This window comes from Copidosoma floridanum, unplaced genomic scaffold, assembly GCF_036245765.1.
Source record: "Copidosoma floridanum isolate Cflo_tuat_1 unplaced genomic scaffold, Cflo_Japanese_pri ptg000006l, whole genome shotgun sequence".
NCBI lineage: Eukaryota > Metazoa > Arthropoda > Insecta > Hymenoptera > Encyrtidae > Copidosoma > Copidosoma floridanum.
In genome coordinates, this window is record NW_028321883.1 from 24,859,224 (window position 1) to 24,875,310 (window position 16,087).

At 44.3% G+C, this 16,087-nt stretch overlaps 1 protein-coding gene across 1 annotated transcript in view; it reads right to left on the reverse strand.

The window, feature by feature from the left end:
- The window catches only part of kug (FAT atypical cadherin kugelei), a 113,464-nt gene extending 97,670 nt beyond the window's left edge, over positions 1 to 15,794 (reverse strand). Inside the window, exon 1 of the mRNA XM_014355057.2 lies at positions 15,201 to 15,794. The gene's annotated coding sequence lies outside the window, so the exon portion shown is untranslated. The remainder of the gene's footprint in view (positions 1 to 15,200) is intronic.
- Between the last annotated feature and the right edge of the window lie 293 nt (positions 15,795 to 16,087).

Here is a 16,087-nt window from a genome sequence, read left to right on the forward strand (position 1 = left end):
GTCGTCACGCAACCATGAATTATTGTTATAATATTCATTATCACCGACACGCTCGACAACTTGTCTGTATGAGAAAAAAAAAAAAAAAAAAAAAAAAATCATGTCCCAACATTGACAAGTATAAGCATTGCACTAGCATCTCTCGAGTGGGTTGCGTGTACAATATAATCTCCTGTCTAATCTCTCGGGGGAAAAGACATTATTGAAGCTGTAGCAGCAGAGTATAGTACACGCGAGAGTATAGGGGGTCGGACAAGTGATCGATCGCGCCTGACAATTCGCTGACTTGCTTTCCGCGTTTCTCTCTCTTTCTTTTCGCTTACAGCTGCCAATGCTCGCTCACTCCCTCCCCCCCCCCCAACTGTTCGTACTTGTCGTCGTCGCTACTGTAATGGGGGGGAGAGGGGATTTTTTTCTTTCTTCACCTGTGCCAGCATTTGTTAAAAGTCGCGGTGGTATAAAAAAGGGGGTGGGGACCCGTCCTCTTCCTACGCCATCGCGTACAACGAATAAATTGCCCCCGAGCTAGAACAGTGCCTCGCTATTAATTAGTACGCGTGTCGTGTATGAAAAAAAGCAAATTGGGGAAGTTAATCTCGAGAAGGAGGCAAAAAAAAAAGAAGAGTGAGGGAGAGAATGTAAAGGACGGAGGGGCGGGGGGTGGTTAGAACGCGCCGTCCGTGGCTTGTAAAGTCATAATATATATATATATATTTTTTTGGTCCATGCAAAGAGCTGCTCCCTGCTGCCAGAAATCGCTCTCGTGTGTTCTCATTCCCCGCACGCGTGTGTTCCAGGGTGACTGGCTGAAGGGGCCTTCTCTCTCCCTCTACACGTGTTCCCTTCGTTTTTACGACCCCTGCTCGTAATTCTCGCTCTCGCAGCGCGAGCTTTCTCTGTCTCTCTACCCCCCAGCACTTACAGCTCTCATGCATGCGCTTGCATTCTTCCATCCGCTTATTGGTCATTGCCAGGGAAACACCGGAGCAAATCGAACCGTCGTTTGCAAGCCGAATAATGAAACTCGACCGATGCGTGGGCGTGGGGGGCTGGAGGGGGGGGGCACAGATCGAAAAGAAGTTCAACCCCCCGAAAGAAAGGAATAGCAGCAGCTAACCCACATTCCCTCCTCGTCCATTTCACTTTTGCGCCTTTAACCGTATACTCTCCGGATCTTGTACTGCGCACGCGAGAAGAAAGAGGAGGAGAGATAAGCCCCCCCCCCCGCCCCCACGGATATCGTTACTGTTTTGGACGTGCCTCCCTTTATAGGAGAGAAAGTTCCAGCATCGTCCCGCGCGCTGTCGTCATTTGTAAGTGTTCCGACGTTTTCTCCCTTTTAGCTTCGACTCTCAGCCTCCGGGAGGCAAAGAAACAAGAAGGTCGGCGTCTTATTCCCGAAGAAGACGGAAGCGGGAAAAACTCGAATTTTCTACCCCAACGCCCCCCCAACCCCGAACTTTCGACCGATTCAATTATGCGTTAATTGACTTTGACGGCTCTTATCTCTCTCTCTCTCTCCTCCTTCTGATCCCAATGTATCCGCGGATTACCCAGTTACTGTTACACAATATACGTGTGGTTAAGCTTGATGAATTTCATTTCTTCGTGTCCATGACCAGGTGATTGTTGATGATAACATCATACGCTACGTCGAGAAAAAGAAACGGATTGCGTGCACTGTTTGTCTAATGGAGGATTGTTTATCAGGCCAACTCTGCAGTAGTATATATAGAGAGAGATAAGATGAATAATAACAATAAAAAAGGGGTCATCGCCAGCGATTGGGCGTGTGATGGCGTGTTGTTTTTCGTACAGGCGTTAACGATATAGCAGCAACAGTATTATCAGTAGTAGATCAAGACGAGAGAGAGAGAGAGATGGATAGGATCACTATGGGGACAGAGATGGAGAGAAAAATACGACACGTGATTGTGCGCGCCGAGTGTATTGTATAATATACACATAATTGTATATATATTGCGGGCACAAGCGGACGTAAGTATTGTAGACATCAGTCACGAGGGATCAGAGATGCTGAGCTAACCGCTATACTTTTTCACCGTGCAACAACTATCGGGAGCTATGATACGGTGTTGTTACTCCTATACTAATGCGATACATGTACATATAGGGAGCGCTATATAGCGTCGGCTATATCAGACTGATTCTCTCTCTACATCGCGTACACACGAGATGTATGTGTGGGTACGGGGGGAGTGGGCTTCGTGAATTTTAAACGAGGCTAACGAGCACGGTAATGCTCGTAATGACGCTAGATTGCGAACGAGCGTGATGTGTGTAGACCAGCCGAGAGAGAGACGGAAAATAAGGCACCATGGCATAATCAGCTGCCGTATTATACGTGCGTCGTATATATAGGTACCAAGTTATACCATCAGTAGACGGGGAAGAAGTCGGCCGCTGGCTGCGGTCTCTCTCTCTTGGATTCCTCATCGATGCCGTCATTATTTACAGTCCTTCCTGAACTTTTTACTCCACCAGACGTGCAGAGAGTGAGTGTAGTATATATATATATATGAGCTATCTCTCTCTCTTCCATCTATTGATTAGAGTCCGGTGCCGCGAGTGTGCACTGGGGCACGAGAGATTTATCAATTAAAGCCCAGCGGTGCAGCCTAGACCCTCTCCGTCTTTCTTTCTCAATCTGTGGCGCGACAGCAGGAAAAAAAAAAAAAAGAGAGCCACTTTTTTTTTTAATAGCAGCAGCGGCAGCTCGTTCGTCTCGGCTGAAGGTTTTAACGAGAAAATTCGCTTATCGCCAACTGTGTTTGCGTCTGGGATACCTATATATATACGCGTACCTGGGGCTGATATGGCACATATATTCATACATGTATGGAGATAAAGAAGGTACGGATTCGGAACTTGTGGCTGCGTTTCCTCGTTTCTCTTGATTTGTCACCCCCCCCGTAAACTGATACCCCGTACACTCAAGCGTAAATATACGTTTCGATATGAAGAAAAGAGAGATCGTACGCGAAAATAATATTTAAGATCTATGGACACGAATGAAGTAGTGCAAGCTACTGTGTTTCATTTGCTTGTATGTACTTGTGGGTGTGATATATTATGCTCCCGGTGTGTACGGTTGTCACATATAATGTATAGGGTAAATAAAATAAAACCTAAATATAGATGGTGCGGAAGATCGATCGGTTCTACATCGGTATATAATATCTGAGATGGCTCTCGTGGATATGTGTATATACGCGTGTGCATGTGCTCGTATTCGAGCGTTGTAAAATAGAAATATAAAAAGACACAGAGAAGCCGAAGTGGAGAGAGAAAAATGGTGTCCGAGTGTGAGGGATGGGTGCGTTAAACGTAATATATGTATCGAAAATTGGAAGGCAGCTCCGGCTGCTGAGTGTTTTAGAGCTGTGGCTCGAGCCAAGGTAACCCTATTAAATTATAGAGGGCTGAACGAGGTACGTACTCGAAAGGGAACGGGGGGAAAAAAAAAAAAAAAAAAATAGACCGAAAATGGGAAATATAGAGCGCGCATGTGCATGTGTGTACCTATATGTATGGACCTTTGCGGCTAGAGAAAACGATGGTACATGTGTGTATGTGCCCATATGAGATTAGCAGATCTCTCTCTTTCAGTTCGGACTATACACACCACTGAGACGGGTCTCTCTTTTTCCATATACATTTGTACGGAGCCGAAACACCGCACACACCGTCGAATTAGCGGAGCTTATTATACCGAGCGGCAGCTGTGCTCTCGTGGTGAGCCCCTCCCCCCCCCCGGGACTTACAGTCCCCTCCGATTTCTGCGTAAAATCCCTGAAACCCTCGACCTATATACCCACCGCCTATGTGTATGGTAACTACATGGTTACACAAGCCGCCAGGCTAGGCATTCTTCAGTTTCTGTTTTTTCTCTCTCTCTCTCTCTCCCCGTGTGCGTAATTGTAGTCAGCTTTTTAGTCGAGGTGCCTATACCCACGACTGAGAAAATACCAAAATTCGCGTAGCTGCGTTTGATTTTTTCTATTTTTTTTTTTTTCCATAGTTCCCCAGTAGCAGCTCCGGGAACACGTATATATATAAGCTTTAATTGAAGAGCTAGGAGGTTTTTTCCCTCTCCCCCATCCTCCGCCCACCCTCTCTCGCTCACTCTCGGACGTCACGTAGTTTCGGTGTTTTTCTTGTTGAACTGGTGCTGCTTGATATATAAAACGGCGCTGTAAAAAAATGCCGTGTTGACGCTCGCGCTACACGAGCACATCGCTGCAGTATCTCTCTCTTTCAGCCCTTTTCACGTGTTTCGCTCTCGCATTTTGCGCGAAAGAAAAAAAAAAAAAAAAATATAAATAAAATAAAATAAAATCTCTCGAGTCGAGAAATAATGATGATAACAAAACCTACCGGTGTTTTTCGGGCTGTGTAGCTGCTACCGGTGCACCGCTGTCGAGAGAGCAAGGAAGGAAGAAAGAAAAAGCTCGGATTAAAGCAAAGAAACGGGAGGGGGGTGCGAAAGAAAAGCATTCAGCTGTGGGTGAGGAGGGAGCAGGGGAGAAAACACATCGGAGGAGAGTTACATTATCGAAGAGAGAGAGAGAGATACGAGGGTGTGCGGTACGAGGAGGGAGGGAGGGTGATTTTTCCCCCGCGATTGGAGAGTGGAAGAGAAAATACGAGAAAAAAAAATTATTTTCACTCGCTGTCAATAAGTGTACGTCGGATGTGTATACAGGTATATGTGCGAACCTACATTGGGGCTGAAGTGGTAGCACACACAGGTTTTTCCCACGCCATATATGCCACGCGGCGGAACTCCTTTTTAATTTCCTCTTAACTTTCCAATTCCACCATTTCTCGTCTTATCAGCTGCATCATTTTCATCAACTTTTGGCGTTGCTCCTTTCAAAACAATTTATTTATCAACTAGATACGTATAATTTTCCTTAGTAGAAGCTCGTGCGGGTAGTCTCGGTGAAATCACCAAAACAGACCAACTTACACAATGCACGTAATATATGATAATAGATAAAATATGCTGGAGCAAAAACAATAGTTGCCGGGAATTTGGACGATAATGATGATCCGGGGGAAAGAAAAAGAGACAAAACAAATGTTTTGCGCCTCCTTCCAGGTACACGTACTAAACGATCGAATTATCCGGTGGGGGTAGTAGCAGCGGCAGCAAACAAATGTTAGCGCTGGTGTACAACACGCCAGAAAGATAGGGGAGGGGGAAAAAAGGACGAGGAAAAGTTTTTGGCAAGATAACGAAAGTCCGGGGACGGCACAACTTGGCCCCCGTTCAAATCCTCATTTTGACGCTTAGAGCCCCCTACACATAGCACACCACACCCAAGAGAATTGTTATTTGCACTCGAAGCTGCAGCAGATAGAGACAACCCGCTCCTACATACATATATGGTATACGTGGTGTTGGGAAGGGGGAGGTGGTATATGATGCAGTGCGAGGAGGTGCGTGTTTAACAAAATACAAACAACAGCAGCCAACCCCGCCGTAATTTGAGCAAACACACGCCGGGGCTTCCTGCGGATATATTGTACATCCGTACATATATATACATTGTCAAAGTTAACTCGTAATAAAATCTCAATGGTACGTACATTGTACATAATATTACACACGCAAACCACAGGCGTCCGTTTGATCTGTGTGTATATATGCTATATATGTATTCCTCTCAAATATTTATATACGCATATACACCGATACACAAACAGCAGGTATAGTGGGTACAATGTGTGTATATAAACACGTATAGAAAAAGGGGGGAAGAGCGAGGTAACCGCAAAGAAATGGCACGAAATAAATCTCGACGTGAGCAGCAATACGATATATCCGGGGGGGGGAGGAGGGATGGGGGTAAGGGAGTCCTCCGAGATTCAGCGCGTTAATCGAAACTTTGCACGTTATCTATCCACGCGAAAGTGGAGTATAGTCGGGCAAAAGCTTTAAAGTTTCTTCTCGGCAAAAGCGTAAATAATAGCCGTGTTAAAGCCCCCCCCCCACCCCACCAGCGAACAGGTATTTTATACGCGTTTGGAGCAAACCAGGTGCGAAACAACAATAACAATAATAATATGTGGGTGCGCGTAAATACACATTGCGTTCGTTAAACCCCCGCGGCTTAATGGACTTGAAAGCTGCGAGTGCGTTATAATGCAAATTCACCTCGAATTCACCCATAGGCTGTACGATTGTCGTGCACCGGATGACAAGTTCCGGGAGAAGAAGGTATATTATAATCGTAAAGAAAACAAGAACTTGGCACTCCATGATATAATTCTTTGTCTCGGTAAATTAATTACTCGCTCGAGTGTGACGTGTGCAGCAATAAGTATAGAATATGTACGTCTCCACCACGCGATGCAAGGCTCGGGAGAGAGACTTTGTATACGACTGTTTTTTACTTCCACTTTGAAGAGCCCTAATGTCCAGGGCAGCCTACGGTAAAAGTTTAATTTTATTCTCCTCGAGACTTGGGCGCGCGCGTGTATGTATGAGCATTACTATTTATCCACTTGCTGCGAACTTTTAGTTGGTGTTTGTTTCTTCCTTTCTTCTTTTTTTTTTTTTTTTTTTTTTTTTCGGGGAGTGCACGAGGTTGCTTCGCTGCGAGAGTTGAAATTTTTTTTTTGTCTCGGTTCCGCTGTGCGGTGCAGGTAACAGCGGCACTGGTGGTGGTGTTTTCTTCTGCTGGTTCTGCGGAAAAGAGATGCTCCCGAGAAAACAGGAAATTAAACGTCTAAACAGGAAAAGTTAAGCACTCGTTTGAGCCCCGGCGCTTGGACTCTCTTTTTCTCTCTTGGTTTGTTACTTTTTCTCGTTCCCTTTTTTTTTTTTTGTTTTTCTTGGCTCAAGAGAGAAAACGCGTTATTAAAACGGAAAAGCTGATACGCACACTGGCTCTACTCCTTGCCATCAGTTACACCATGGGTAACTGTGCCTGTATATCCCGGGTACATATTATATCGGCTAAGGACACGAAGAAAATGCGTGTGAAAAAAATTTTAGCGAATCTAGACGTCAAGCTAATCTTTTAAAATAATCTACATGTAAAAAAAAAAAAAAAAAAGAAAACATATGAGGAGTATAAGTATAGTGCGGAGCACTACAACACCAGAGTATATATTATTCGCTTAACCAGCGTGTCGTTTGTTTTAATTACTGTTTTAATGCAAAAATATAAATTAACGCACTGGTGCTCTGAGCTGCTGCTATATACACACACCGCATGCATTTAACTTGAATGATGCACTTTATTATTTTGGCAACATGGTAAATTTTGAGAGGAGAAATTAACGTCTGCACAACATAAAAAAAAAAAAAAAAAAAAAAAAAAAAATTTACAATAATTAGAAAATGTACCGAGAGAACACTGGAGCGGTAATAATGTGCACAATTACTTAATTGTTTTTTTTTTTTTTTTTAATCAATAAGATCAGCGACAGCGGGATGGTGAATAAGCATCGCTGTAACGTTAAATGATATTTTTGTTTCTTATTAATTTTTTTTTTTTTTTAGTTGAAAATGCGAAAACAACTGTGTGCTATATAATAATAGAAATGGCAGAAATCGCTCCTTCGCGCAACCTTCGGCCCGCCTCGCGTATACTCTTGTATACTCCCTCGGCTGCGCGAATAATAATGCCCGGGAGTTTTTCTCTCAGGCGAAGTAATAAAATGAAAATTGCGTCCGCATTAAACTCCAGTTATGAGGAAAATTGATTTTTTGTTTCACCACACAAAAAAAAGAGAGAGATCTTTTTCGAGTCAGCCTCGACTCGCAAAATTTGATTAGACCATGAAATTGGATTTCGCTAGTACACGAACGTGTATATATATATATAAGCTGTGCTAAAATATAAAGCAGCACGGGAGTCACGGTCGCGCGTGTGTGCAAAGGCAAAGACACGTCAAAGCAAATGGATCCGCAGCCCAGCCCAGAGGACGACGAGCCCCGACGAGCCCTGCAGGTTCGGACAAGCAGAGCGTTTATCTATATGTAATATACGTGTGTGCTGACATAAAAGTGCTCCTCTCTTGGACCGATAATATACTGCCTGTATCTCTCTTTCTCTGGCCTTCGGGCAGCCAAGCAGCACAAAGACGAGCCAGAGCTTGTCCCGAGGGCTATATATACAGTACACAGCCAAAGGATGGGAGGAGGATGCCGACGATGGAGTGGAGGAGAGAGCAGGGGGTAAAATGGCCACGGCCGGAGGAGAGATAAGTGCCGACGGCCTAGCCTGGCCATTAAATTTCTCTCTTCCTCGTCTTGATTGTTGCAACGGCAGCAACACCATCATCGGCACTACTTATTAGAAACACGCGAACGATTATCGTGTAGCAGCTGCAGCTCACTTTCTGCTCCATCAATGTAATTAAGTGTACGCATCTGTTGGCCGTCAATGAGATTTTTGCAGAAACATACTCGTGGAGTCCTTTTTCGTATTTGAAGTTTGGAGGAATAAAAGAAGCTGCGACTTATCCTCAAGTGACCTCCTAACTGTCCATGTAATGAGGATTTTCTTTAAATACGTATGGGGTGCGGGATTTTGGATTTCCCTTGAAATGAGTCAACGGTAGGATGCGAAAGTTTATGCAGCGTCGATGAGTCAACCAGTTGTGGTGTGATCTCCCTCCGGTGTTTGGATTTTACTTCTGAGTGATAAGTAATCTCTGGTGTATAACTAGTAGCGGAGATTATTGAACACTATGGTGTGCTTATGGAGTTTCTACATTTTATGTGGATCATGACTCTGACGTCTATAGTATGCCCACAAAAGCGTACCAAAGTTAAGGAAAATGGTGAGTGCATTTTCAAGGCGATAAAGAAAGAATCCAAATAATCGGTCACAATTTGTATTTGTGCTTACTTTGAAACGAACACAGCATCTCAACAACAGTAGCTCACCACTGTTGTATCGGCTGCTGTGATAAGCCACACGTAGGTCCTAGAGGAAAGTGCGAATTTCACCATGTTGTCCTCTGCACCAACATGCATAATATTATAGGTGATTTTGGAGTACAGCGTTGCCCTTAGCCGTACAACAGAGCTATGTGCTTTTTTTTTTTTTTTTTCTTCTCCACGTACTTAAAACACGGCGGTGCTTAAACTGCCTCCTCTGCTGGTGGTGGTAAAAGAGAAAGGGCAGCTGACGCGAACATCGTAAACCAGACCTTTTGTGTCGATTCCTCTCTCGGTCTCCGTGTGGGGGGTTGTCGTTGGGCCAAGGAGAGGCCTACATAAGAGCAAGAGGAGGTTGTGTGTGCAGGTACACGCAGGATATTGGTGAATGAGGAAGGAAAATGTGTCATGGGTTGGTGAAAGAAGAAGAGGAAAAAAATCTCAAAGGGGAACTGATGGTCCGCATGGGCGTTTTTCCCTGAAATGCAGCGGCCCAACAGCTGACGCACACTCAGCAGGCCCATACTTCTCTCTCCTTGGCGTAAAAGAGCTCTATATATATATATTTATACCCGCTCGTTTTTCGTTTTTCCAAATAGTTCTGTATTGTGTATTGTGTATGTATACACCCTCCATGTACTACCACACACTATAATGTACAAGCTCTCTTATCTGCTGCCTCTCCTGTTTTGTTGTGTACGAACCGACTTATAGACAGACACGAGACTTTCCTGTTCGGTTGGAATTTTTTTTTTTCTTTTTCTCTTTTTCCATCTCCTTGCCCTCTCGTCCAGTGTAAGGTCTGAGTGTGCAGTCCCGGTCGGTCCGAGCTACACGCTCCACGATGAATATTTAATGAACTATACTAGCCGAATGGGAGTACGGGCGCTTGTCAAACGACCCTGTAAACACGCCGTCTGCTGCTTTCGGAATCAAAATTGCAATTGGAGCGTGAACGGAATAAGAAGAAGAAGTCGCGGGCGGCAGGCTGCTCGACTTGCTTATCATTTTAGTTTTCCGTACTTAGCTTTTTTTTTTTTTTTTTTTTTTTTTTTTCTCTGAAAGTGGAAAACAACGCGAGACTTTGCCTCGAAAATCGGGAAAACTTATAATGCAGAAGCACAACGCAAATGACAAAATATGTTTGACCCACGGGTATAAATGTGCAAACAAATGATTCCTCGAATAGGGAGAGAAAGAAATCATTGCATCCAAAAAACAATTGCCTATTAAAAAAACGTATCGTTAAGGTTGCGTCATTTAATAGAAATCATGACAAACAATAAACAAACGATGTTTACGATTAGATGTGCTATACCGTCAAATTGTAACAATATCAAAAACTTTTTGTATTATCAAAGGAATTTACGTAGTTAATAAATAAACAAAGGAGAATTTTTTTTAATTATGATGACTGAAAAATTTCAAAATTGATAAACAATACGTGATTTACGAGATAACAATTAAACGACAGTTAAATGTGTATTCCAAAGGAAATATATATATATTTTGTTATACTGTAATGCACGTTGAAGTTGATACATTTTCAACAATAAATTCGTGTAATGATAGAGCAGGTAATTATTTGTCACTGTGAGTCAAAGGCAAAACGAACTTTTATAGTTGACATTCATAATATGCTTCAGTAAATGAAGGTGTATCGGTTAGAGGTTTACTGGCTCTCGGTTTAACGAAACGCAGCCTCTGCACTGCATTCATTCGCGAGTGTAAAAGGTCGAATGAGACAGCCATGATTTTATGTAAACTAATAGATTAATTGCATGAGAGCACCGAGAGAAAGTACACAAAAGTGTTTTCGCTGTACGTATGAGCACACCCAGCTTTATTCGTGAAGCAGCGGCATACAAGATGTACAATGCAGAGGAGAAGGAGAGAGAGAAGAAGTAGACAAGGGCTGAGGTTTCCACGCGAGAACAAGGCAGCAAGGAAATGTGGTTCGAGTGTGGTGTTGGTGGGTACAGTAAATATATACATCGGTGATGGCGGTGAGAAGCAGAAGAAGGGCAGCCGAGAACCGGAGAGGAGAGAGAGAAATTCTCCGGGCCGTTGGTAATGTCAGCTCATATGTATATATATATATACGTACAGAGCCCAGAGAGAGAGAACACCATCGGAGATGCACATACTATAGGGAGAGAGAGAATATGTAAGAAGCTGCTCTCCGTGGCGTTACACCCGAGCGTATGGAGAGTGCAGCTTGTGTGTGCAGCTTTTCCAGAAATATACCTACCTCGAGAGGGGGGACGGCCAGCATCAGCTATTCACGTGCAATGTACTTTGACACTACCGCGATAAGCTTATATGCAACCCTTTTTGTCTCTGTGGGTGCAAATATACGCAAATATACATATACATACACACCACACACGTATCGAGATAGCAATGCTCACCGTTGGCTGCACATGTATAACGACGACGATTTCAGGGGTCGATGCATTTTGTGTGTAACGTAGGTGCACCTCGTTGTTGCTGATAGCTGCGCTCAGCTTCGCGACGCCGGCGTGCGAAGAAGCAACAAGTTACGGAAGAAGCGCCCATTCCATTCCCCTCGAGCGCGCGGTGCACGCCTCACTCGCACTTTTATTTCGCGTTCTCCTCGCCACACAGAGGCGGCAAAAAAAAAAAAAAGGGGGGGGGTGGGACGAGAGGAAGAGAGAGAGAGAAAAAAAAAGTGATAAGACGCGCGTCGGCGTCTACGAGAGGGGTACAAGCCAACAGTACGCCGTCTGTGTGTAGCGCCCCCGAGAGCACTTGGCGCATTCTTTCTCGCTGATGATGCGCTTATACATTCCTGCCCCCCCCCTCCACCGACCCGACTCACGACTTTTTCTCTACTTATTCTTACCCGCGCTCCTTCCTCCCTCTTTTTCTCGTTACGAGCTTCTTTTTCTCTCTCTCTCTCTCTCTATTAATGACGCGCGCGCGCGTTTTCTGCTCCGCTGCCTCTTCTCCCTCTTTTTTTCCTTCTTTTGTGTTAATAAAAAGCTCTTTTTCTCGCTGTAAACGGGGGGGGGGGGTGTACATTATAGCGAGTGAAATTTATCAAATCTTCCTTTGCGATATTATCGAGGAATAAAAATCGGGCGCGATTGCGTCGCTGCAGCGAGCAACAATATAGTTTGCTTATTTGAAGGCGATCGTTGATGAGCAGTGGAAAAATGTACGTTTTTTTTTTTCCCCAACGGGTACGGAAAATCGATAACTCTGATACTGAAATGCAATCTGCACGAATTTGAGTGGGTATCGAGTTTTTTTTTTTTTTTTTTTCAACATGCCTGTCCAATTCGGTCTTATAATTGAACAGAGAAAAAAAAAAAAAAAAAAAAAAAAAAAAACATCCCGACAGCAGAGAGTAACGGCATTATTTACTTGTCAATGGGAGGATGTAATATGCGTGCGTTTTTCTCTCTTATTTTTCTCTGCTCGAATCGCACGAACGGACCAATAAATTTAGACCAGTTGCGCCCGCTGTTGCTGGCGGATTACCGGGGTTATTGGCCCGGCTTTTCGGGGGATATATAATATCCATACACACACAAGTAAGCCGTGATCGGTCACTTTTCAAAGACAATTCATCGCAGGTTCGAAAAAAATAAAATAAATAAAAACTTAAAATACCTATCATAAGTGTGAGAGCCCTCGAAGCGCGGGTAAAGTAAATCCGGCTGGAGTCGAGCCAGCGTTTAAATGCGTGCGGTATAACAGAGCAGCCTGGCCATTATTTGCATATACGATATATATACATATATAAGCAGCTAAAGGAGGAGGAGGAGGATGAAATTTTCTATACAGCTCTCGTCTGCTGCCGCAGAGAGGCTTTATTTGTACCTATAACTAAGTTGAGTGTGCAAAACGAGGGAGCACATAAAGAAAAAGAACCGTGCATCAGTGCATACATATATAGAGGCAACGGCGCACAGCCAACGAAAATTATGGCAGAGTATGAAAAAAAAAGAAAAAAAAAGAGACCTTGCTTCTGCGCTCTTCCTTTTTCCTCGCATTATCCCTCTTCCCTTGACTGCTGTTTTTTTCACGTGACTGGGAGCAATTTTCTATACACACATACACGCAAGCGAGGAAGAAGCCTGCCCGCCAACGCTGTCTTTTTACTCGACTTTGAATTCCGTCGAGGTGAAATAAATTTTTTTCCATCAAAAAAATAATTTTTTCTTTTTTTTAAAATTAGTTTCCGCGCAGGGGTGAAAGGCTATAAAAACGCGCGCGCTCGCAAAAGAGATAAAAGTAAGTAACAGAACTGGTTTTTCGCTCCTCGAACCGGTGGTGTGTGCGGAGGCAAACTCGTTTTGCCGCCGCCGCGGCTCACCCGGCATTACATTTACACACATATATATATATAACGGAACAACAAAGTCTGCGGAGCTGTTGTAAATGTACCTCGAAATGCACGTACATATCAGCCAAGGGGAGGAGTAATATATAAGTGCTTGCTGGAATCTCGTAGATTTTCAGGGTCAATTCACCCGCACAGCCTGCGCGTGCACCGATGTACAACACAGTACGGCAGTGATGATCATCGGGGGCCAAAACAAAAACAACGAGCAAGTATACAGAATGGAAAGTGAGCATTTAGAGCATTTAGAGTTTATCGAGAATAAGTTGCTGCGGAGCTCTCTATCTCCCGTTCATTAATCAAACGCCCTGGGGAGTTGGTTGAACTCGAAGGGGGCTTTAATTGCGCGACTCTCTCTCTTTCTGCACTGCAGTGTGTCTCTGCCGATCCGACGCTCGCTCGAGAGCGCTCGGATGAGAAGGGCGTCGCTACCGCCTCCGCAGTCGTCGTCGTCAATAGCCCCGGCAGTTCGTCTAGTGTTCTACCCTCGGCTCGTACCTATATGTATATATATATATACGTACACTGTCTCCCAGAATGCATACATATGCACCGGGCGTGTGTGTGCGTTGTGAACAGAGCGGCAATCCCGTGAGTCGATGAATCGCGCCCCCTTTTCTCCCCCCGAATCCTGCTACTTTCTCTCTATGTACAGTGCGCTCAAAGAGCCCCGCGCGTCGAATCGAGCCGGTGATAAAAAATTGAACTCCATATGTATATACATCGGCTATCTCTGCTTTGACAATCAATCGCTTTTACCTCTCTCTATCTCACGCCCTGGTCTTTTATCACGTTTATCACCAATCACCATTTGCTCGCTCGTTCTGCGGATACGGTAATTCGCGGTAATTGTTGGGCAAAGGAAATTACGAGAGGTTAATTATCGAGTTTGGGATTTATTCGATTTTTCTACGTAGGTAGCGCTTAATCCAATAATATTGCGAGGTTGTTATAGAATACGTTATTATATATATGAAGCATACGTAGGTATGTGATTTCAAATGGAACGTGATAGCCTTTTGAAACACTCGACTGCGCACGAAAATTTTGGCACCCCGGAGCGCTCGCCGACCGGAAACCTTTTTTTTTTTGTTGTTGTTGAAAGCTGTCTGTGAATTTTCGCGTGTCAAGAGTTTACAACGGGTGTACATTCGACGTGCAACTATTGCTCCAACGGTTGGTCCTGATAAAGTCGCGTATACTTGAAATTTTCAAATCTTTCGTTAATTGAAGTAATGGGAGTGGTAGCCATAAAGCCCATGAGCAGTTGATTGCGGGAGGGACTTGTAAAAACCAAGTCATAATCCCTGGTATGCAAGCAAGCGTAAGAAAAAAAAAAAAAAAAAAAAAAAAAAAAAAAAAAAAAAAAACCGAAAAAGGTAACGATTTGCAGGGAATGTTTATACTTAAAGCTCTCGAGACCGGTCACTTGTGCTCCTTTTCCGAGGTCCATAAATATCAAGTTTTACGACCGCTAAAATTTAACGATCGCAAGTACAGATTGAGCTCGTGCACTGCTCATTATCGTTACAAAGCTACGGAATTGGAGCATAAGTATACGAGCAGATGAGGCTATACAGTCATCTAAGAGAAAGTATAATACAAGGCACTAAGACGAGCAGCACCATTTTACATACCTCTAAGGTTACATGCTAAGGGAAAACATGAATTTACCTTGCATCAAGTACATCGGAAAGAGTATACTTGGAAATAAACAAGCATTGGAGAATCGGAGCAAGGCTCTAATTTTTCTTATCTAGTCGTGTGGCTGTACTTCCTCACGTGCGCTCCGCGTCTGCGGGAGCAGTTACACAAGAGTTTGTGTTTACATGGAGCATAACCTCGAAATGACGAGAAAAGAAGCTGTATATATACAAGTAGGGTAGACTCAAGTAAAAAACGAACCTCAGAACTTTACAGGTACAGTAACGGTGTGTGCATGGTCGCGAGTGGGCCCCTGCTGGGTATATACTATATATCGGTTTGGTCGTGCGGCGTTGCAGTTGCAAGACAGCTGCGTTATACAGGCACCAGAAAGTGGTCAGCCAGGCACAAAATCACTCTAAAACTGTGCACACTAAACGTGTAAAAGGGAAAACGATATGTATGGGTAATTTAACAACAAACTACGTCACTGCACACTATTCGATTAATTATTAACTTTGTAGTCACTTGGTGGCGCGCACATGTATACAAATAGTCGACTCCAATATCAACGGGGAAACTTGTTTTGGAGCAGCAATAGGAGCCTGAGCGGTGGCGGCAGTTACACATTAAATACACTCTCGATCGCGGATCGCGGCGGCACGCAGCTTCACTGCTGCATGTACGAATTCTTTTTTCTTTTTCCTAGCAGTAAGTCAAGTGTAATTAAATGACCGTGCAATTACGCCCTAGTATAGTATATACGTAATATTATGCTAATGTATCGCGTTTTCTATACCGATGTATACGTTCGTCGGGACCTAGGTGATCCACCGTAATAGCAACGCGACCCGTTCAATGGCCGAATGCCGACTGGCGACGTGCGGGCGACGGGTGCGCTTCGAACACGGCAGACGGCAGAAGAGAGGAAAGAGGGGAGGAAAAGCGAGCGCCGCCACAAGCCGCCGAGCCGAGCGTAGGTTGCGATCGAGGAGAGCGGCGCGTTGTTGCCGCCGCAGCTGTGCCCTGATGCATGCATGCTGGGCCTATACACGGCCCCTTTACATCTCTCTCTCTCTTTTACGGAGTTCGGTGTTCGACCGGCCGGCTATTATGCTTAACCTTCGGCTTTGACAGCTTTCATTTTT